Source organism: Macaca nemestrina, chromosome 16, assembly GCF_043159975.1.
Source record: "Macaca nemestrina isolate mMacNem1 chromosome 16, mMacNem.hap1, whole genome shotgun sequence".
Taxonomy (NCBI): Eukaryota; Metazoa; Chordata; class Mammalia; order Primates; family Cercopithecidae; genus Macaca; species Macaca nemestrina.
In genome coordinates, this window is record NC_092140.1 from 9,504,220 (window position 1) to 9,529,422 (window position 25,203).

Below are 25,203 nucleotides of genomic sequence, written 5' to 3' on the forward strand. Positions count from 1 at the left end.
TGGTGTATGTACATGTGTGCATGTCTCTGTGTGTATGTTTGTGTGTGCACGTGTGTCTGTTTGCATGGTGTGTGTATGCATGCCATGCGCACTTACATGCCCGTTCTTCCCCCGTCTTTTGGGTGCCTTGCTTTTGATAACTAGCACCTGGCACTTTCTTCCATGGATGTGTTTGAACTGTGGGAGCCACCTATGTTTACAAAAAATGGAGGTACCCAGAAAATTACACCTTCTCCAGAACATATCTTAACTGAAACAAGACAATCACTGCCCCTTGCTTTAAGGTGAGGCAAACTCTGAGGTGTAAGTTGTACTTCAGAACTCTCTGTGGAGTGAGGTGGGGCTGGGAATACACCTGAGCTCACAACAGAAATTGTCTTCTTTCCCCCTCCCTTTCCCCTGGCTCCCTTAGTGGTTTTTTTTAGAAGGAATTCCTCCAAATCGCTTGCTCATGAGTTGTCAAGACAGCGCTTACTTCTAAGGAATCAGACCTAAGAAACTGCTAGAACCGAACTTGAACCCAGGGCTGGTTCACTCCAAAACCGCTGCTGCCAACTCTGCATCACATCATGGTAAAACATGCAGAGAAAGTTAGGCCTCCAACAATCACCCCCTTAGACCCCATCTAACCCCTGCCTAACCCCCACCTAGCCCCAGGATGATTCCTGGCTAAAGCCACACTAGCTCTCCACATTATGCAAGTACTGCCTGGCGATGGCAAAATGCATGAAAACTAGGTAGTCAAACATGAAACAAACAAGACTAATAGAAACTTTCCAAGTTCCAAAATACTGAGGTTGAACCATGGTGCTTCCTGAGCTACAGAACAGCTCAGAATCATAGAAATTATTGACAAATGTTATGTAAGAAACTGAAGATTACTTTTTTTCCTCTAGAATCTAATAATCTATACTTGAAGCAGAGTGAGCTTGTGACATTTGCATGACACTCAAACGGAATATGTAGTAGGCATTTGGGAAGCAGGATGCAGTTTCCTAAGAAGTAAGCAATTTCAGATTAATTACTCTCTGACCTTCATATGTGGAGCCACCAAATCACTAATGTAATGCATGATCTCAATGAATACGAAAGGATGGAAGCAAACTCACCAAACCGAGACAGCCAAGAAGCTTAAGTTGAAAGAACATTAACAATAGCTTAGAAAAGCAGGTCAGGGGATAGCAGCTACCACCCTAAGAGAATCACCAGGCCCTTGGCCTGTTTGGGCAACTTTCATCTTTGGAGGAAGAAAAATGCCTTGAGGTAAAACGCTCCATAGTTTATACTATATTTTGTTTCATCACATTTTTAACTTGTATTTTAAGTTCAAGGGTCCGTGTGAAAGTCTGTTACATAGGTAAACACGTGTCATGGGTGTTCGTTGTACAAATTATTTCATCACCCAGGTATTAAGCCCAGTACCCACTAGTTATACATGTTTAAAATTATAGTCATTTCCAAAACATTGAAGTATCTTTTTTATTATATCTACTTTTACCCTAAATGTTCCCAAATATCTTATGAGACTTTATTTAACATATGTTTGTATTCCTTGTTTATCTTCTGACTAAATACTTGGATCCTGATTTTCTATAGGAAGAAATCTTTGCTGTTGAGTGTTGGCAAAATGGGTGAAAACTCAGGTAGTCAATGACTCTCCCTGAGCCTGAGAGAAGAATGTCTTTCACAGAGCCTTTTAGAGGGAGCCCATTGGTACAGCAATTGGCCAGATTTACTCATATAGTCTATTACAATTTTTCAAGTATTGAAAACCCTCCTTAAATTGTCCCACTGGATTCACACAGATATCCATTCAAGAACTCTATCATTTAATGAAACTTAGAAAAAAATCCCCTATTCTTCTCATAACAAGTAAGGTCATGCTTTAAGGTCAAGCATGCTATCCTAAGTAGAATTTCTTTTTAAAAATTAAACCTGGTAGATAGACACTCAAATCTGAAAAACAGTGATGTCAAGTTCTCTGGAAAATGATGTGCTTCCAGAATATAATCCACACTCCAGTATCTACTTTCCTGGCTCATGAGAGGAGTCATTCACTGTTTGAATAACCATTAGGGACACTCTAAAGGCCACATAAAGCCATGATTTTTTCTCAATTAGAATATTAAAGATAAGTGACAGAGAGAGAATCAAGGGCATTAAGATAAAGCATGTAAGGTGAAGGCTACAGTGCGACGTGTCACCGAGGAATTCTCAGAGCAAGAGCAAAGTTAGTCTGGACCCTGTGCTATGCCCGTGGATTGCAGATGGTGTTGGGATGAAGGGGTGTGCGTGCTGAGTCTTCCCAAGAGGCGGGTGAGCAGATGGGGGGGCCCCTGCAGGGATTCCCATGGGCATTTCCTGAGGACCTGACAACCAAGTTGGCTCCAGCAGCATCAGCAGGTGGAAAGGTAGGGATGCAAAGAAGAGCAGGGGGCAAGCAGGCATTGTCAGCTGCCGTTGCTGAACCCTGTCACAATGGTTCTGTCATATCCACAGAGAAAAAAATGAACAAAATAGCTTTCCGAACAAGTGACCACGTTTCCTCCTCAACCTTGCCTGAGAAAGTGAACATGAACCATAAAAGCATCAGAGGTGAAAAGAACTTGATTATGGGATTGCCTCTAAAAGTAAGGAAAGAGTCCTGTGGCCAGACCTCGGAGACCAGTCACCAAAGATGCGGTATGAGAGGGGAATGATGTCCTTCACTTAGGCTGTGTTCTTTTCTGTTTCCACACTCAGGAGGTAGAGGTGAGTCCACTGCAACAACTGTGCCTGTCCACCTTGTCTCTCCACGGAGCTAAAGCAAGAGGATTAATGGTTTCATTTCCTCTCACTCAGTTCTCGCTCCCATTTTCTTCCTTCCACCAAATGGACATTAAAGATCACCACTCTCGCCCAGGTGCAGTGGTTCATGCCTGTAATCCCAACAATTTGTGAGGCCAAGGCGAGTGGATCACTTGAGGTCAGGAGTTCAAGATGAGCCTGGCAAAATATAGTGAAACTCCTTCTCTACTAAAAATACAAAAGTTATCCAGGTGTGGTGGTGCATGCCTATAATCCCAGCTACTCCAGAGGCTGAGGCGAGAGAGTCTCTTGAACTGGGGAGGCGCAGGCTTCAGTGAGCCATGATTGTGCCACTGCACTCCAGCCTGGGTGAGAGAGCAAGAGAAAGAAAGAAGAGAGAGAGAGAGAGAGAGAGAGAGAGAGAGAGAGAGAGAGAGAGACAGGGAGAGAGAGAAGAAAGAAAGAAAAAGAAGACAAAATCACTACCCTCCACATTTAGTGGCCAAGTGTAGATTATTACATATTTTCAGTTGTGAGGTTAGTTCTTCATCCTCCCCGGAGTTCCAAATAATACTTACACTTTTTCTCTTCCTCTCCAAGGCTGTGTCACACTTTGCAGCTTTGAAAGTATCCAAAGCAAACATGAGATCAGCAGTATCTATCTCAAGACATTTGATGCTACCGCTATGCAGGTTTGAGGGAGAGAAGGCAAAAGCAAAGAGGCCATTAACTTTCTTTTCCAAAATCACCTTTCTCATTAGATGTGAAAAATGTGTTTTAGAACAGCAGTTTATGGCAGTTGACTAGATAAAACTTCAGAAAGATAGTACACACAACGAAAGGTGAGACAAATTGCAGTGATAAGGTATGTCAGCAGAGGGCTGATGCTGCAAGAATCTAGTGTCTTTGTGTCTGTAGCCATTCATTAAGCAAGGTTATGTCAGTGTGGTTGGCACAGAGAAATGAACACTCCGATATACCCAGGAGCAGCTCAACATAATTATCAGGACCTCTGGATTTCTGTAGCCTTTCCTCAGACTATGTATTGGCACTGATATGTTCATTTAAAAAATAATATGCCAGAAAATTACTTTAAAAATAATTATTTTTGGTAACTTAATAAACAATTTATGAACTAAAAGTAACTATCTCTCCACATTACAAAAGTGAGGATTTTATTTCAGAAAGAAAGTAGTCTGTTTTCACACTGCTATAAAGAACTACCTGAGACTGGGTAATTTGTAAAGAAAGAGATTTAGTTGACTCACAGTTCCACATGGTTGGGGAAGCTTCAGGAAGCTTACAATCATGGGGGAAGGTAAAGTGGAAGCAAGTAACTTCATCACAAGGCTGCAGGAGAGAGAGAGTGAGCGGGGAAGTGCCACACGTTTAAACCATCAGATCCCATGAGAACTCACTCACTATCCCAAGAATGACATGGGGGAAATCCACCCCCATGATCCAACCACCTAACACCAGGTCACTCCCCTGATGCATAGGGATTTATAATTCCACATGAGATTTGGGTAGGGACACAGAGCCAAACCATATCAAATATGTAATTATTAATTCTGAATAAGTATGAAAATTCAAAGGTGTGCCATCAGCTTAGGAAACATGGTTATGTTTCCTGAAGAAAATTTAAAATAATAATATAAGGGTTTTTTTTCAAATTATGTTTTCAATTTTAAGCTCTATCAGTATGTTTCTATATATACCATTATTATGGAATAGCATCAGTGTTCAATTCCTCATTTACCAGTGAAGCAGAGATAGGTTCATATTAAGGAAAATAGCAGTATTGCCCACAAAAAAATTAGGAAAAAGGCAGATTTTTATCTAAGAAGGTTTTCCAATGCTTTTATCTTATACCTGGAGAATGGTCACAGCTTCTCTTCATAAACTTTCTCTTGGAGAGGACATTACTAGCACACTACACATGAATAATAGGGATCTGAGATAAATGATTTCATTTTGCAATATTAAGTCTCTTAAATGTGAATGTGGAAAAATCAGAAAATAACTTCCACATAATCCCTAACCCTACCACCTTCCCATTGTATACTCACATACTCTGACCTCATTTCCATCTCCATGGATGACTCTCTCTGCTGCTTTCTAAGGCTAACTATTTGTTTTTTCAGTGGCTCTCATGCTCTCTCACCTACACAAGAATGTTGCCTCTGCAAATAAACTTCCTTATGTATCTACTGGATCATCCCTTGAGCCCAAAGATATGTTATACCTTCTTCCACTATGAAAACAAACAAGTTTTTAAAAATACCCTGACTCCACATCTCTCGAAATTAAGGCAAAAATAAATAAGTTATTTGAAACCAATGAGAACAAAGACACAATGTACAAGAATCTCTGGGACACAGCTAAAACAGTGTTTAGAGGGAAATTTATAGCACTAAATGCCCAGAGGAGAAAGCAGGAAAGATCTCAAATTGACCCCGATATCGCAATTGAGAGAACTAGAGAAGCAAGAGCAAACAAATTCAAAAACTAGCAGAAAACAAAAAATAACTAATATCAGAGCAGAACTGAAGGAGATGGAGACACAAAAAAACCCTTCAAAAAAATCAATGAATCCAGGAGCTGGTTTTTTGAAAAGATTAACAAAATAGATAGAGTGCTAGCCAGACTAATAAAGAAGAAAAGAGAGAAGAATCAAATAGACACAATAAAAATGATAAAGAGGAGATCACTGATCCCACAGAAATGCAAACTATCATCAGAGAATACTATACCTTCTAGGCAAATAGACTAGAAAGTCTAGAAGAAATGGATAAATTCCTGGACATATACACCCTCCCAAGACTAAACCAGGAAGAAGTAGAATCCTTGAATAGACCAATAACAAGTTCTGAAATTAAGGCAGTAATTAATAGCCTACCAACCAAAAAAAGCCCAGGATCAGATGGGTTCACAGCTGAATTCTACCACAGGTACAAAAAGGAGCTGGTACTATTCCTTCTAAAATTATTCCAAACAATAGAAAAAGAGGGACTCCTCCCTAACTCATTTGGTATCATCCTGATACCAAAACCTGGCAGAGACACAACAAAAGAAAATTTCGGGCCAATATCTCTGATGAACATCGATGCGAAAATCCTCAATAAAATACTGACAAACCGAATCCAGCAGCACATGAAAAAGCTTGTCCACCACAATCAACTCGACTTCATCCCTAGGATGCGAGGCTGGTTCAACATATGCAAATCAATAAATGTAATCTATCACACAAACAAAACCAGTGGAATAAAAACATATAATTATCTCAATAGATTCAGAAAAGGCTTTCAATAAAATTCAACACCCCTTCATGCTAAAAACTCTCAATAAACTAGGCATTGATGGAACGTATCTCAAAATAGTAAGAACGTATCTCAAAATAATAAGAGCTATTTATGACAAACCCACAGGAATATCATACTGAATGGGCAAAAGCTGGAAACATTCCCTTTGAAAACTGGCACAAGACAAGGATGCCCTCTCTCACCACTTCTATTTAAAATAGTATTGGAAGTTTTGGCCAGGGCAATTAGGCAAGAGAAAGAAATAAAGGGTATTCAAACAGGAGGAGAGGAAGTAAAATTTTCTCTGTTTGCAGATGACAGGAGTGTATATTTAGAAAACCCCATTGTCTCAGCCCAAAATGTCCTTAAGCTGATAAGGAACTTCACCAAAGTATCAGAATACAAAATCAATGTGCAAAAATTACAAGCATTCCTATACACCAATAATAGACAGAGAGTCAAATCATAAGTGAACTCTCATTCACAATTGCTACAAACAGAATAAAATACCTAGGAATACAACTTACAAAGGATGTGAAGGACCTCTTCAAGGAGAACTACAAGCCAATTCTCAAGGAAATAAGAGAGGACACAAACAAATAAAAAAGTATTCCATGCTCATGGATGGGAATAATCAACATTGTGAAAATGGCCATACTGCCCGAAGTACTTTATTGCTATCCCCAACAAGCTACAATTGACTTTCTTCAAAGAATTAGAAAAAACTACTTTAAATTTCATATGGAACCAAAAAAGAGCCCATTGAGCAAAGACAATCCTAAGGAAAAAGAACAAAGCTGGAGGCATCACACTACCTGAATTCAAACTATACTACAAGGCTACAGTAATCAAAACAGCATGGTACTGGTACAAAAACAGATATAGACCAATAGAGCAGAACAGAGGCCTCAGAAATAATGTCACACATCTACAACCATCTGATATTTGACAAACCTGACAAAAACAAGCACGGGAGAAAGGATTCCCTATTTAATAAATGGTGTTGGGAAAATTGGCTAGTCATAAGCAGAAAACTGAAACTGGACCCCTTCTTTATACCTTATACAAAAATTAACTCAAGGTGGATTAAAGATTTAAATTAAGACCTAAAACTGTAAAAACCCTAAAAGAAAACCTAGGCAGTATCATTCAGGACATAGGCATGGGCAAAGACTTCATGACTAAAACACCAAAAGCAATGGCAAGAAAAGCCAAAATTGACAAATGAGATCTAATTAAACTAAAGAACTTCTGCACAGCAAAAGAAACTATCATCAGAGTGAACAGGCAACCTACAGAATGGGAGAAAATGTTTGCAATCTATCCATCTGACATAGGGCTAATATCTAGACTCTACAAGGCACTTAAGCAAATTTACAAGAAAAAAAACAAACATCCCCATCAAAAAGTGAGCAAAGGATATGAACAGACACTTCTCAAAAGAAGACATTTATGCGGCCAACAAAGGTATGAAAAAAAGCTCATCATCACTGGTCATTAAAGAAATGCAAATCAAAACCACAATGAGATACCATCTCAAGCCAGTTAGAATGACGATCATCAACAAATCAGGAAACAGATGCTGGAGAGGATGTGGAGAAATAGGAACACTTTTACACTGTTGGTGGGAGTGTAAATTAGTTAAACCATTGTGGAAGACAGAGTGGTGATTCCTCAAGGGTCTAGAACCAGAACTACCGTTTGACACAGGAATCCCATTACTGGGTATATACCCATAGGATTATAAATCATTCTACTATAAAAACACATGCACACGTGTGTTTATTGCAGCACTGTTCACAATAGCAAAGACTTGGATGGAACAACCCAAATGCCCATCAATGATAGATTGAATAAAGAAAATGTGGCACATATACACCATAGAATACTAGGCAGCCATAAAAAAGATGATTTCATGTCCTTTGCAGGGACATGAATGAAGCTAGAAACCATCATTCTCAGCAAACTAACACAAGAACAGAAAACCAAACACTGCATGTTCTCACTCATAAGTGGGGGTTGAACAATGAGAACACATGGACACAGGGAGGGGAATATCACACACAGGCGTCTGTCGGGGGTGGGGAGTGATAGCATCAGGAGAAATACCTTGTGTAGATGATGGGTTGATGAGTGCAGCAAACCACCGTGGTACATGTATACTTGTGTAACAAACCTGCACATTCTGCACATGTATCCCAGAACTTAAAGTATAATAATAATAAAAAAGAAATATACACACATTAATGGTGCCATCCTGAAATTGTCCTTTTCATTACAACACCTTATTTATGTTAAAAAAAAAAAAAAACAAAACACACACACACACACACACACAATGAACAATCACTTCACACACATCAGGATGTTGGTGTGTTATAAAAATAAAACACATGTATATAACATGCTATCAAAAAGACAAGGGATTACAAGTATTGGTAAGAATGTGGAGGAAAGGAAAGCCTTGTGCACCTGCTGATGGGAATGTAAATTAGTGCAACCATTATGGAAAACAGTACAGAGTTTCCTCAAAAAATTCAAAACAGAATAACAAGATGATTCAGCAATCCCACTTCTGGGTATATATATCCAAATGAAATGGAAATCAGTATCTTCAAGAGATAGCTGCATTCCCAAGCTTATTGCAACACTATTCACAGTAGCCAGGATATGGAAATGATCTACGTGTCCATTGATGGATGAATGGGAAAAAAGTGTGCTTTATATAACCTGGAGAATGTTATTCTAAGTGAAATAAACCCAACACCAAAGGGCAAATACTATATGATCTCACTTATATGCAGAATCTAAAAAGTCAAACCTGTAGAAGCAGATAGTAAATGGTAGTTGCCAGGGGCTAGGACTTGGTATGGGTAGGGGACAGAGTGATGTTGGTCAAAGGCTACAAACTTTCAGTTACAAGATGAATACATTCTGGAACTCTAATGTGTGGCATGTTGACTCTCGTGAGTAATGCTGTATCACATACTTGAAATTTGCTGAGAGAGTAGGTCTTAAGTGTTCTCACACATGCACATAACTACATGAGGTGATGGATGTGTTAATTAGCTTGGTTTCAGTAATCATTTCACCATGTGTATGTACATATGTATGTAAAATGATCATGTTGTATGCAGTAAATGTATACAGTTTTTATTTATCAATTATAACAAGAAAGCTGAAAAATAAAGGAAGAACTGAATGAAAAAACTGTCTGTACTCACTAAATTCCACCACTCCACCAAAGCTGCTCTTATCCACAATCTTCAAAATATCAACTCAAATGATCAAACTTTGGTCCTCCTCTTTCTTGTCTTCTCAGCAATCTTTACCCAGATGTTTCCTCCCTCGTTCTGGGAGCATTCTCTTGCCTTCCTAAACATCAAATCGTCTTCATTTTTTCTTCTTTTTGGTTTGTCTCACTCTTTCTAGTGGCTATCCCTCCTTTTTCTGAGACTTTGTAATATTCAAGCATTGAGGTTCAAGCCTTGAAGCTTTTCTCCTGTCTCCCTACTCATTATTGGTGTGGTATCATTTATATGACAGTAAGTGCCATGTTTACGCTGATGATTCCCACGGTAACTTCTATGATCTCAGCCTCACCCCTGAAATCACTACCATTATGTTCTTGTGTTCACTTTGCATTTCCTCTTGACTCCCTTCAGATCTTAAATAAATAAGCGAATGAATGAGTTTATGGAAAAGAAATCCTGAATAACTAATAGAAAAGATTCTCAATTTACACAGTCATCAGGGAGAGACGCAATAAATCACTAATGATACACTATTTTGTAACCTTTATAATGGCAGAAAATATTTTTAAAAAACAAACAACAAATCTGATTTATAAACTGATGGTGATGATATGGCAGAAATCAAGTCCAAAAAGACTCTTTACTCTTGAGACTAAGGAGAACTATCAGGCTTTTCCCAGTTAGCAGATTACACACGCCCTACGACTTAACAGACTTGTTGTCATGTCTCTACACAAAGAAATGTTCCTGCAGGAAAAATAGATTGAGTAACTATGAGCAACTTTTGCCTGAAATTTGTATATGCAGAAATCAAAGTGACAAGTAGGCTCATTACAAAACCAATTACTTTGGTAAAATGTAGGAACAATCTAAGTTTATGTCAATAGTGGAATGGGTAAACTTTGACACATTTATATAATTTAACATAGATAACTAAAGTAAATTTTAAGACATAATGATAACAAAACCAAGTTGAAGAATATGTACATTTCTTAATGTGCTATGGAGTCATGTACATTTATAACCACATAACTAATGGGCCTGGAAAGAAATGCACCATATTTAACATAATCTTACCTTTGGTGTATTGAAGGACAGAAAGGTCCAGGTAGACAACAAATAAAAGCCCAACTGTATATATAACATTTTATGTAATAAAAAATATTCTTTGAATTAAAAAAATCATGCTTTCAAGTGTTTTAAAAATTGTATAGCTAGAAAGAAACTAACATGTATCAATGACCTACTGTACTCAGATTCAGAGAGAGTATAGAGTCCAGAACCAGAATGCCTGGGCTTATATCCTGACCTTACCATTTGCTAGATAGATCACTTTGAACAAGTGAATTAGCCATGCTAAGATTTGGTCTGTATAAAAAACGAGGATAGTAATAGTTTCTATCACTTAGCACTGTTGTGATAATTTAATTAGAGGATTCATTTACAAAGTATTTCCTATATGCCTATCATTGACAAAGGCACAGTAAATATAAGTTATTATTTTTAGACTATGAACTCAGCCAGTCTGCTTCCCTCCAGAGCCTCCCCACGCTATTCAAGGAGAAAACCAAACTGAAAAAAAAATAATAACTGGGATTCACCTTTTGTTTTTTCTATCCTGAAACTATACCCATTGTTGATGAGGTCATTAGCAAGAGGAGCTGCAGCCTATTCTTGATTAATTAGCACAAGGCCTGAAGCATAGGTCAAGCTTGGTGAGCTGTTTCCCCTGAACTGACAAATAATATCATGTCCATAAATCTAAGCAATTAAAAGATACTATTTCATCAAGGATTCTTGTAAAATTTGAATATGAAATGTTAAAACATAATTGAAAAACTATTCATTAATGCAGTTATATTATTGCATAGTCTAAATTACACTGATACTAAGGTGAATGCTCAAACTGAAAATAAAAACATCAATTACCTGTCAATTTCATCAGGAAGATTATATATTAACCAGTTGGGGGAATTGCAATCAATGGCTTTATAAATACATAACATCAAATTTGCTGAATTTGAGTCTGTTTCTAAAATTTATACTTATTTTTTTCCTGAACATTAAAAAAATACAGCAGAATTGAAGGTTAAGGAAGAGATAGGAAAAATTTTTGTGAGAATAATTTAACCTAGGAAGGATGTTCTCTGCCTGGCCTAGTTACCAGATTTCTGCTGAGGTGGCATTTCTTGGAGTGCTTGCTCTTGTGAACACATGCTTTTGTATTTATTCCCTAGGTTTTTCTTATTTCAACTTTTACACGGTTTCCTTCTATAATTCCTCAGGGGTCACCTGGCCTCTTTTTCAGAGTAAGTGCTTAGGTCGGTACTGAAGGCGAGCCGGTAGCCACCTGCGCTCTGAAACTCCCTCCCTCAGCCTTCATAAAGTGGCTGCAGGGCCCACAAAGCAATAAAACATCGCCACTTCTGGATACAGTATCCTTACTCTCTTTCTATTTCACTACCATCATCTGACTGAGTGAAAATACTCTAACCCATTTGCCATGTTTCTCGTGATAAAACCAGAGAAGTATAGAATGTTCAGGAGGGATTTAAACTGTCACAGACACAAGAACATTTCAGACTCAACTCATTTTGATTTTAAAGTGAAATCCATTTAGGTTGGTTTTCTCATCTTTACAGAGACCTCAACATCAAAAGGAATTAAAGGAAGAATAGAAGCTTGTTAAATGACAGGCATTTATACCTATGTACTTGCTACTGTGAAATAACCTATGAATATTTTTTAAAGAAATTTCCAAAGATGTGATTTTTTTTATTTAACTTATGAATTTGGCAGTAATAAATTTACTAAGAAGCATTTTAATTGTGTGTTTCCATTTTTAGACATAAAAAGAAAACACATGTATAGAACAAAGAGAACAACTGCCCTTATCTCCAAACAGGTGTTTAGAAAATGTCATATATAGCAGAATGTTTAGTGTTCACTTAAAAGATAAAAAACCTGCAACTCCAGAAGGTAACCTGATTATTTCAGAAAGTTTGTGATTTTTTAAATTAAAGAACCATTGTAAATTACAAAGGCAGGAGCATTATTATTAGAAATTATAATTGATGAATAGAAAAGTGAATCCTCCAATCCCAGAATGAGTTTGAACCTTGTAGCTATCAGGTTGGTTAGGAAATGGCATATAATCATGGCAGGACTATACAAGCCAATTTTGATTAAATTCTGTTTCTGAAGTGGAACCTATAGAAAAAAGAATATTTTCAGACACTCATCTTTTCAAAGTTCCTTTTGAAAAAGCTTGGAATCTAGCATTTAGCACTGACATACTAGCATTATTGCCTGTAATAGGTGGAAAGTGGTTTACAGAAAATGGAAGAATTCATTTTAAATGTTTGTTGTATTTTTATGATATTTTGATACATAAACTTCAACACAATGGACTAAAACTATATATTCATACTTCTTAAAAAGTATTTTAGTATTTCATAACTTAGCAAGATAGAAAAAAAAGATGACAATGTTATCTTTGGATATATAAACATATTATTCACAATGATAGCATGCACAATTTATAGTATTTTCTAAATATTTCAGCCAATCATTCCATGAATATTTATTTTGCATCTTCTATGTATGACATTGTGTTCTAGACACTGGGAATGCAAAAGTTAAAAAACAGACAACTCTACCTTCACACAGTGTATAAACAAGCAGAAACAACAAATAAGCTTGTGTCTGTGTACAAAGATCTTACATTGTAGACAGTAAGGACTAAAGAATAAATAAAGCAGAGAGGCAGGGGCATGAACTGCCATGGTTGAGAGTTACTGTTTTAGATAGGGTGGCCAAGGATAGCTTCACTGGGAAGATGAATTTTGAATACACCTGCTGAAAGTGAGAACATTCACCATGTTGACATCTGTGGTTTCCATGAGAAGTGAATCCTGGTGGAACCGTAATTAAATCTGAGGCTCTTCCAAGATGCCAGAGTGCCCTGGTGCCCAAGGGATGGCAGAAAAAATAGGAAGTAGAAGAGGCAAAGAGACACTAAGTCATGTAGGGTTTAGCGTCACAAGATTTTGTATTTTACTCTGAGTGAGCTGAGAAGGCATTATGGACATTTGAGTGAGGAATGGCATTTTAGTTGAACAGCTGTGGCTGATTTTTGAGAAGATACTGCAAGGTGAAATGGTGGAAATGAGCTCAGGTTGGAAACGATTGATGTATTATAGCACTTTGGTAAGAGACGATAGTGAGTTGGGAGGGTGAAATGTGCCTGAATTCTATATATTGAAGCTGCCAGGATTTACCGACAAATTGGAATAAGAGACTGAGGGTGATAAAATTGAGAAGTCTCTGGCAACATCAAATTTGCGGGCCTTAATAATGTCGGGAAGGTGGATGCATACAACTAAGAAGGGAAGAACTACAGAAGCATCAGATCTAGGGAACTTGGGGACTCAGTTTTGAACATAGTAGAAAATGGCTACACCACTCTAGCACCCCTGTGAAAAATCTAAGTGTGAAATTCCAATTGAATAATTATCAGAAGACAGAGCACATATCTACTCATGAGACCGAATGAAATAAACTAGGGAATGAGGAAGGACAGAAAATATTTTCAAGATCTGAGCCTGGAGTAGTGCAACATTAAAAGGACAAGGAGATAAGGAGTAACAAGCCAAATAGAAGAGAAGAAATCGGAAGAAAAATAGAACAAAAACCAAGTTAGTGTGGCATCCTGAAAACTAACTGAAGTCAACGTTTCAAGGAAGAAAATTTTCAGATGCCTCAGGCAGGTTTTATAGGGTAAGGATCAAGAAATGGTCATAAGACTACGTGGTTTTTGGTACCCTTGACAGAAACTTAATAGAGATCATCCATAGAAGAATGGAAGGAGAGGCAATAAACATGGACAGACTTTTCTAGCACTTCGGTTGTAGACATAAGGACAGTTCCTGCAGGAAAAAAAAAAAAATGAGGGAATAAATGGAATTTTAAAGTGAGTGATATAATAGCATGGGAGTGTGTCAGTGACAAGGGTACATGGAAGATGTATGAAAAGGAGGGTGAAGGGGGAAGGGATGGAGCATTGTCCTTGGGGTGGGGGTAGGGAACAAGGGGTACCCTGGTGCCTGAGTGGAGGGTAAGGCTCCTAGACCATCTCCTATTACTCATCAATGTCATTTCATGAGAAGGGCTTATCTGACCAAGTTGAATTCCTCCCCACTCCAACTGCCTAGGCATGCCTTTTCCCCTTATGCTGTCATATTTTCCCCACATGTAATAGTTAATTAAGTTCAACTGCGGTATAAATAGACCAACCGATGCATAATGGTTCGAGTCTAATAAGTTTATGTCACTCTCACATTTTAAGTTGAAGTGAATATTCCAATATTCCTGGTCACTGGGTGGTGGTTCTTTTCGTGGGGACTCAGGATGAGAGGTTCATTTCATTTGCAGTTTTTGTTTGTTTGTTTGTTTGTTTTCCGAGTCTTGTCTTGGTAGCAGCTGAAGAGAGGATGGAGGACGGAGCTACCTTACAAGCCTTGAGAAGTGGGCACACGGGGCTTTTGCCGACGTTGCAGCAGTGAGAGAAAGGGCTGCACCCCGTGTACATTTGAAAAGAAGGACAGATTTTGGTGGAAGCTTGCTTACCATGACATATTATACTGAAATTGTACAGAAAATTATCTATCTATTTTCACTGTGAAACTGTTAGAAGGTAGGCGCCATTAAAGAGCTTTGTTTACTTTTATATTCCTAATGGCTTGACAAAACTCAAACATGCACTAGACACTCAGTAAGTATTTCCTAAATGAACAAATTTGAAGCATATATACTTTTTGGCCTAAAAGAGAGTTTCTCCTGAGCCAGAAAAGGCAGCTATCTCGGCTTTCAGGATAACGTATCCATCTGCCAATGCTATTTTGCTTTGCTTAATAAGCTTCAAATGTGGAATGTATTTTCCAGAATTTCCCACAAGATAAAAATAGACTTTAAAAAATACATGTTTTGACTATTCTGCTAGATGTATACAATGTTAAAGCTTCATTTGACATGGTTCCACATGTGTGAACTCTATTTTTTTGTCTTTTGATATTTCTTACTAGGTAAATGTTACTCAATTTAAATGTATCTTTTAAATATATAATAGCCAATCAGAAAGTAAATTTAAGATTTACTATCTAGAAGAAACTAATTGAGATATTTTTATTATCATAATACATTTAACTATTTTTTTGTCTTCTGATATTTTTACTAGGTAAATGTTATTAAATTTATACATACCTTTTAAGTATCTAATAGATAATAAGAGGATAAATGTAACATTTACTATCCAGAAGAAAGTAAGTGAGATTTTGTATTATTATAATATGTTTATTATTGTCTTTTGATATTTCTTACAAGGTAAGTGTTACTAAATATACGTATACCTTTACAACACATAATAGATAATCAGAGAGTAAATTTAACATTTGCAACCCAGAAGCCACTGAGTTTTTTATAACTATAATGTTTTTGACTCCTCAACCTGGTTTAGCTAATTTGACTGATCCCTACTACTGCTAGTATTGGAAAAATAAAAAATATATATATTAAAATTCACAGTCACAGTTAAGAGATACAGAAGTCACCTCAAACTCAGTTACCAATCTGAATGCTCTTAGGAATATTTAGGTAGGTAGAAATGATCTAAGTTACGATATTTTATATTACAATACAAAGTTTGGGAAATTTATATGGATCTGTTTTGAAATATTGCTGAGCATGTGTTGTGTTAAATATATGACCTCTAGGTACATGCTCATTTGCTTATTTAGATTTTCTGAAGTTTGAGCCTCAAATGATTGAGAGCTAATTGTGGTAATCTGCTTTGGGATAATAGCACTGAGTGACACTCAGGAGCCCCAGCTGGAAGACAACAGTGGCCATACGCTTAAGGTCATCGGATTTGTGATGCCTCCACCAGCTGTGCTCTAGAGCCCACTCTGGCTGCCTCTTTGTTTCTACATGTAATTCATAGTGTTGACATTTTCATTTATAATCGTGTCCAAGTCCTGAGTGCTTCTCTGGTAAGTGCCCAAGCAAATGAATGTTCTGAGGGGCTATTTTTGAAGTTAACTCACTTTTTAGTCAGTCTATGGACAAAGTCTAGCCTCCAACAGTTATCACTAATGCCAAGAAGTATTCATAGTGAAATTCCAAAATTTCTTTAGCTTGAATTTTGTCAATGATTCAACTGGACTTCGAGGTTACCTTACAGCAGAACCAAAACTCTGTGTGAGTCTAATTAAGCAAGTCAGTCTTTTCATTGAAATGGGTTCTGGGTGAGATGAGGTGGGTAAGTTTCCTCTCAGAATGAATACATGTAGTTTTGGACACCATTCTGAAAAACATCTTTGTGAAATTTTCCTAGAACTCCTGAACCATAAACTACTAAAGTTTTTAAAAATTGAAGACCCATTCAAGTACTATTGCCAAGCCACTAGTGGTATCTAACATGATCATCCAAGCTATTTGTTCTGCCTTCGTCTTCACAGTTTTCATTATAACTTCTTCAGTTAATAAAGATATTAACTTTGATCAAATTTGGAAATAGAGATGAAAAAATGCACTGGTTTAGGCAGTAGATCTTTGTCCACTGTTGCCATGGAACATCACAATATTATTGAATCTTTATTAAGTGCTCACAACACGAGATGTGCAAATTACTCAATTCATATTCTCCATGTTAATTCTAACAAACAATACCTATGAGATGTTATATTATAGTAGCAATAAGGTAATACTACGGATAATTGACTGTGGAAGGAACTGAAGCTTCGAGAATTTAACAATGAATTGCATCTCAGCTAAAAATATGGGAGAAGCAGGATATAAACCCCAGCCCCCAGCTATAGACTTTTCACCTCTACGTTGTATTTCCTTGATTTAAAGTATCACACATTTTTTAATCTGTTGGCCATATCATTTTCTTTAGAATGCAATCACTGCCCCATTTTCATCTTTGGATGCCTACTTATGTTTCAAAGTCCAATTAAAATAAATATACAGATAATTTTTATGGCAAGGATTGGCTAATTTTTCACCACAATTGAGAAGACCTATATTCTTTATTCCTTCCTTTGTTCACTACTAGACCGTATTTCCCAGGCTCCTCATATCTGATTGGGACCACAGGACTGTTGTTTGTGGAACGTGGAATGTGTGTGGGAGGGTGGGTGCCACTTCTGGGCCTGATCCTCTCACATGTCCTCCTTACACAATTCCTATGCTATCTTTTTTCACCTCTTGACTGGAAGCACTGAATTCAGTAAAGGACACCAAGACTTTACAACATGATGGAACTAGCCTACGTCTTCAATTCACCATGTGCCTGCTGGGAACATCTACGATGGATTTTTCATGGGTTTGTATCATACTTTTATTGTCTTAAGTCCCTGAGAATTATTGTTTTTGTGTGTATGATAGCAGTTGATGCCTACCCTGCCTAAAGCACCATTTAACCTTGATTACCCATTTTAAGTTTACAATGTATTTTCCCACAAGTAATATCCTATTTTACCGTTACAACACTCATATGACATGAGTACAATTAGTGACTCTTATGAGCTGCTGTTTTACCCCCAAATGTATATATCAAAGTGCTAAACCCCAGTACCTCAGAATGTGATTGTATTTGGAGATGGGTCCTTAGAGAGGTAATTAAGTTACAATGAGGTTGTTAGGATGGACTTGAACTTACTATGACTAGTGTCCTTGTACGAAGAAGAGATTTAGACACACCACATGGGAAGACCACATGAAGACACAGAAGAGACAGTAGCCATTTGCAAGCCAAGGAGAGAGGCCTCAGAAGAAACCATCCCTGCTAACACAGTGATATCAGATTTCTGCTTTCCAGGATTTTAAGAAATTAAATGTCTCTTGTTTAAACCTTCCAGTGTACAGTGCTCTGTTATAACTGCCTGAGCAAACCAACACAGGGTTGCTCTCTGATGAATGCATGAAGCTTAGAGAGAAAAAGGAACTTTATAAATGACATATGAAAATAAGTAGCAGTATCAGGCATCAAACTCAGTTTTTGAAATGCCACCAGCCGACATTTAGTATTTTCTCAGACCTGTACAATAAAGATTCTAGTTTGATAATTTCTTCTGATTTCTATATTGTTTACTATTTTTACCATTAATTTGGAATATTTATAATACCATAGTTATTTATTTTTATAGTTTTCCTTATATTTTAAGCTTGTAGTAGGCAAAGACCGTATTTCTAAATATTTATATCACTTATAGCATATGAACCAAAGTCTAAAGTTGAGAAGTCAATGATCAGACGTTAAAATGTAACATAAGCGGGGTGAATAACATATAATGAGGGAGTCGAAAACCAATGTCATAGGTTATTCATGATGCAATACAAGTATGTAGCAACATATCAGATGATTTCATGTAGTTTGCTTGTAAAAATATTTGTCAAACATGTATTTCTTCAATATTTAAAATGTGATTTCTTTTTCCTTTTATTTTCTTTCTTTTCCTTTTTTAGCCAAAAGGTTTTTGTGAAGACATTTTAAGTTGTATGTATAGATTGAGTCTGCATTGTTTTGCAATTCACACTTATCCTTATAAAAAACTTTATATGTTTTTAATAACTTGGAAATTAACATTGTTATATATATTAGCATAGCAGTATATGTAAATACAAACCTCACACTTACCCTTTGCTTCTATATGTGGGATTAGAAAAGCTCTGTTCAAATATTTATTGCATTACTTATCCTGATTCCTTTATGCGTCCTATTTGTTTGATACTATCTCACTATAAAGGTCTGAGGCAGAGTTCCTTAAAATTATGATTGTCATGGTAACTACCAGCTACCACTGTAATGGTAACCCTGGTAGTGTGGTTTCCTCTAAAATATTTAAGGCTGGAATAGCAAAAAGCGAAATAAAATGACTTTGTAATAACAGAAATTAATTTAAAAATAGATTCATAAATCTAACATTCCTGTTTGTCACTTTTGAAACATTATTAGCTTGTAAAACATAAAAAAATTAGACAAAAATATATGCATGCTGACATAAATTAGATTTCAAAAGCATCATTTTTAATAAAGGCTTTTAACTGCCTCAGTCTGGAAATAGTCTGCAATCTGGTTGATAAATATGCGGCAAATGACAAATTAATATGTGTTGGCCCTCATCAACATCGGAGACAAATGTTATTATAATGTTTTGGACTCTGCTCAGTTTCGTCTGTCTGGAGAAGGCTGTACAAATGGCAGAGCGTCTGCAATTCAGAGGGACGAAGCTGCCCTCTATGTGAAAACAGTGTGTGCTGCACCATGCAATAAAAAGTGAAAGGTTAAAAGATTTAGAAAAAAACACATTTTATTAATCTGCCAAATCCATTAAAACCCTTAAAGATTGAAAACAAGGACTATGTAACTGAGATCCAATAGGAGGACCTGTAAAATCTCAATGGAACGAGTCCATGCTTTCCCTGTGGATTGTCTGCTTCTAGAATTCAATACTCTACTAAATGTGTCTCTCTTAAAATTTTTCATCTATAAGCTTTTAAAAATGGAATAAAACTACCTTTTCAGAAAATGTAGAATAATACATAGAAAATATAGACAATTAAAATGATTTTAAACATTTCTGATATCTTAGACTGTGTATAAACCTAATAATAAACCAAACTATTTTCTTATTCTCAAAATATTTCTATAAAACAAATGTTTTTATGAGTTGCCTCAGAGTTTTCTTTACCAAGAAAACAGGCCTGTTATGACATATGTAACATCAAGAGTCCAGAAATATGCCCATGTCTCAAGTCACTCATATTAAGTAATATTTTTATGGGTTTTATTATTCATATTTCTATTTTCTCTTCTATATTTAGATTGACAAAAGTGATTACTAGGACTTCATATGGAAAGATGCTATATTATATTATTTGATTACTATGGATTTATAAATAGTTGTATTTTAGTCCCAGATGTGTCCATTAATGAATGTATTATTCTGGACAAAAATAGAAAAATTTATAGTATATCAAACAGACTTCTTCCAAAGATTAAACATATCTCAGAGCTAAAAAACACTTTCTCAGCAAAAGGCATGTAGTAAGTTATTAATGAATATTGCATATCCTTACTATTAATATTGCTATGATGTAAGTTTTTGTCTCGAAATCTGGAGCACATCATAATGAAAGTACTCTTTTCCATTGAGATGGTCTTGCTTACGCTCCACCCCAGCATGTCAAAGTAATAGTGGTCAGAATATTGTGCCACAACTATTAAATTGTGTTTGACCCTACCATTTCCAATTCTGATTTTCACCTAGCATGGGATCACTACTATGTTTGTCTTCAGATCTGCCTTCCCCCTTTCTGCTTAAAAATTGCTCTGGGAGCTTGGGAATTGAGTTTGTTCAGGGTTAGAGAAAGCCTAAAGCTAGTAATATTCTACAAGTGCATGGCTGTGTGCAAATACCATTACAACAAATATTAAAACATCCCCCATATAACAAAGATTTCCAAATTCTTGCCAATGGCACTTCTGGTATGAACTACAGTCAATACAACTAACTTTCAGTGCATAAAAATAATTTGGGGGTATTTTGAAAGTATTTCATTATTATAAGAGAGTATCATCTGCAATTTATTTCAAAATTAAATAATCGATCCATTTTTACCGATCACCTATTTTGTGTTTTTGTATAAAATATGCACCAAGTAAAATGTTTTATAGAGTAAAAGAGGGAGTTATAGTGCCCATAATGACTTCTGAATATATAGCTAAACCATAGATTAAAACAAAGTTAAAACTTCAAATTTTCTATAGTCTGAGAAGATTCAACAGTGCTGTTATATGCTCCAGTGCATGGAATCATATGAACAGAACACAAAAAGAAGAAAAATTCTTCTGTATCATATGGTGGAGAAAAGAGGAGTTACTAGCACACAGGAGTTTCCTACCTGATTCTGCCACATGACCGCCAGCAAATCATTTTACTTATATAGGACTCCAGACCTTCATGTATAAATTCAGAGGTGTTCTTATTCTCCAAGTTTCTCCTATCTCTGTAAAGCTAAAGTTCTAATTTTTTTAATAAACAGAGGCTTATCTTCAGCCCATACCATAGCTATGGTGGCCCCAAATCAGAGAAGAGGACCAGGAAGCCTCAGTAGGTCCTGAGGCAGGTACATGTATTTGGACTAACCTGCAAGATAGCCGAATTCTACTCCAATATACCGCGATACCCTCTACGTAAGCTCAAATGAACATATGACCTTTTTTCTCTCAATGTAAGTAAAGATTAATGATGTCTTCTATTATCCTTTACATTGTGCAGTTGAGAATGAGCCATTGTAAATCAAGCCAAGCTTGATTTATAGTAGGTTAATAATAGCATCTTTGTAAATAAGATAACTGCAGTGCTTATATGCTTAAAAGATCCATAAATACAACATAGGTTTCAATGACACTTTATTTTAAATCACTGAGTAATTTAGGCACTAAGGAGAATCTGAGGATTTTTATAAAGTGAAAAAAAATGAGTGAAACCAAGAGTTTTAACCAAACTGCTAGGACTTGACTATTCCATGAAGGGTGAAAGTGGGAGAGGAAATGACCTAACATTTACCCAGAGCCTTCTTCTCTATGCCAGACATTCTGTTATACTTACTATTTTTCTCATGCTCAAAATGTGGAATTTGAGGCATGAGGGGGTTATGTCGTATGTCCAAAGTCAAACAACTGGTGTACTGTGCAACAAGCATTGGATTCCACGTAAGTTAGTCACTACAGTTTGTGCTCTTTCTACTATGATGTACTAGCCTACTAGTCGTCACCTTGGAATTCTCTAAATTTATGCCAATAATTAAGTTAATTAATACCCAAACTTGCCTGAAAGTTTCTTTTTTAAATTCCCTTTAAATTATGCACGCGCACACACACACAAACACACACACACAAATACACACACACACACTGACAGTCACATATGCACACATTCCATCAAATTATTTTCATAACCATAGTAGTATCTCAGATAGAGTCTTTTTTCACAATGTTAAATTTCTTTATTGTCTTTGGATGACTTAACATCAATATCATGTTATCTGATATAGTTTGGCTGTGTCCCCACCCAAATCTCATCTCGAATTGTAGTCCCCATAATCCCCACATGTCATCGGAGGGAGCCGGTGGGAGGTAAGTGAATCATGGGCTTGGTTACCCCCATGCTGCTGTTCTTGTGATAGTGAGTGAGTTCTTATGAGTTCTGACGGTTTTATAAGGTGCTTTTGCCCCTTTTGCTCAGCACTTCCCCTTGCCGCCACTGTGTGAAGAAGGACATGTTTGCTTCCCCTTCTGCCATGATTGTAAGTTTCCTGAGGCCTCCCCAGCCATGCTGAACTGTGAGTCAATTAAATATCTTTCCTTTATTACATTACCCAGTCTCGGGTATGTCTTTATTAGCAGCGTGAGAAATGACTAATACATCATCCTTGTAGGATCTATCTGAATAATATTTGGCTCCAGGGTGGCACAGAAGACAAGTTTAACATTTGGTAGAACTAGTAAAGGAAAACCTACAAATAACAAATGTTTCTCATCTAGATCAATGTGCCTTGGTCATCCATACTTGAGAACACATGCTTTGAGATGGATTTAAATTGATCTCATTAATATACTGCATGTCTAAACTACAGAATCTTTATTAAATATTAAACAAAACTATTTTCAACATGTTAGTGCCTGTCATTGCTAAGTTTGATCTTAACTAGTCTTATATGCATGTACGAAACTTATGGTTACCATATACCATATATAAAAAATGAAATAAAATTATATATGGTAGGAAAAAATAACATTCAAAAAGCAAAAACATTAAATTTTCTTAAAAAGGTAATGACTACAAAGAATTCTATCTGACTTTGAGAAAGACTGAATGGATAGTAAGAAGGTGAAAAATCAGGGGCTTTCTTTCCTACACTTTGCCTCTATTCTAAATAAAAATCCATTATTTTAATCAAGGAAACATTTTAGTTAGTCTGAAAAGTTCACAGAGATCAAGACACGGGACTTAAAAATTTCACAGAAGGGAAGGTAATGTTGAGCTCTAAATGGAAATTCAAAAGTTACAAAACCACTCTTAATTGCCCTTTGTAATACTAATACTGCCTGAGCACTGAGCCCCACCTCCTGTCACATCAGCCATGGCATTAGATTCTCACAGGACCCTGAACCCTACAGTGAACTGCACATATGAGGGATCTAGGTGCATTTCCTTCCAAGAATCTAATGCCTGATGATCTGTCACTGTTTCCCATCACGCCCAGATGGGACCATCTAGTTTCAGGAAAATAAGCTCAGGCTCCCACTGAATCAACATTATGGTGAATTGTATAATTATTTCATTATATATGACAATGTAATAATAATAGAAATAAAGTGCATAATAAATGTAAAGTACTTGAATCACCCTGAAACCATCCTTTCCTCATCGGTAGAAAAATTGTCTTCCATGAAACCAGCTCCTGGTGTCAACCAACTTGGGAACTGCTGATATAATTATATGAATTTTATTCCATTGCTCAGAGGATTATCATGAAGGGCAACAAATTTAATCTTTATTTTAATGTAATCAACCAATAATTATGAAGTGCTTACTATGTCAAGCCTGGTTAGAGAGATTTTCTTAAATTTGCCGCTATGTTCATACCTATTACCCATCTTTTTCACTAAATCCTTTCAAATATGTAGCATCATTATTTTAAAGTTTTTCTCTGATAATTACAATATCTTGATCATCTGTGTGACTAGTTCTGCTGAAATTTTAAGTGTGAGTTACATTTTATTGCTTCTTTAGGAATCATGTAATGGTTGATTAAATGTTTACAAGAACAGCAGGAAGTTAAATAAATAACATTATCTGGAAAATTCCACGACTTTTCTTTTATCAGGCCTCTGGTTTGCAGATTTGAGCCATTGTCTATAATTGAGATAGACTGGGGCTTTGTTGCTGATTTAAATTTAGTGCAGCTTGAATTCAACTCAACTCATCTGAGGCAAGTATCAGGGTCTTCGCTCAGCAGAGCTTGGGCTTTAGTGCTCCAAAGGGTGTCTCCATTCTCCCACACTCCAGGAGGCCCAGTGGGCTTACCCTTGTGTTTTTTGGCACAGTCACCTTTCCCCAAAGCAGCAAGTGGTCACTGCACATTTTCACTGTAAAACGTGGTGTGTCTGGAGGGGTTTTATACGGTTTATCTGTCCTGCCCTCAGATTTTCCTCAAAGAAGATCACTCTTACTTCTCTTCTTCTGCCACCAATACTTCTTATTAACATTCAGTGAAGAGCTGTGGGCAAGAATTTGTAAGTGAGTGCAATGCACACACCCTGTACGTGTGAGGCTGTCAAGATACGCAACCATCTGATCACCACGCAGTCTGACTTTCAGACTTTATTAAGGTCCATCTGTTTTTGTCTCATTTGTGTCCATTTTATTAAATAATTCACCTAACTTAGTTATTTAGCACCCACTCAGTTCCAAGACTTTTTGTAGATGTGATTTCTCTTCTTTCAGTAGTAACACATCTTTATAATTCATGTTTCAGTTTTATATTTGTATAACCATATAGAGACACTAAATACCTATAACATACCCTGTTCTCAGTTTCTCACTTCACACTCTACCATATTGTTGTTAGCTACGTTTTTAGGTCATAATGTAATTGCCTTGCAGTGTGTAATTGTATATCCTTGATTACACCTCTATTTACTGACATTTAAACCAATCTTTGTGGTATGTTTTTGAATCCCTTACATACCTAAATTAGTGATATATTTTCTCAAACATGAATTTTCCTTC

At 36.5% G+C, this 25,203-nt stretch overlaps 1 long non-coding RNA gene across 9 annotated transcripts in view; it reads right to left on the reverse strand.

The window, feature by feature from the left end:
• The window catches only part of LOC105485347 (uncharacterized), a 67,306-nt gene extending 57,660 nt beyond the window's left edge, over nt 1–9,646 (reverse strand). For 8 of the 9 annotated variants that reach the window (XR_011614605.1, XR_011614606.1, XR_003018855.2 and 5 more), the window contains exons 1-2: nt 9,314–9,646; nt 3,366–3,471 (exon numbers count right to left, since the gene is read on the reverse strand). This is a non-coding gene — a long non-coding RNA (uncharacterized lncRNA). The remainder of the gene's footprint in view (nt 1–3,365; nt 3,472–9,313) is intronic. The other variant, XR_011614603.1, reaches the window with a different exon arrangement.
• Nucleotides 9,647–25,203: the final 15,557 nt, after the last annotated feature.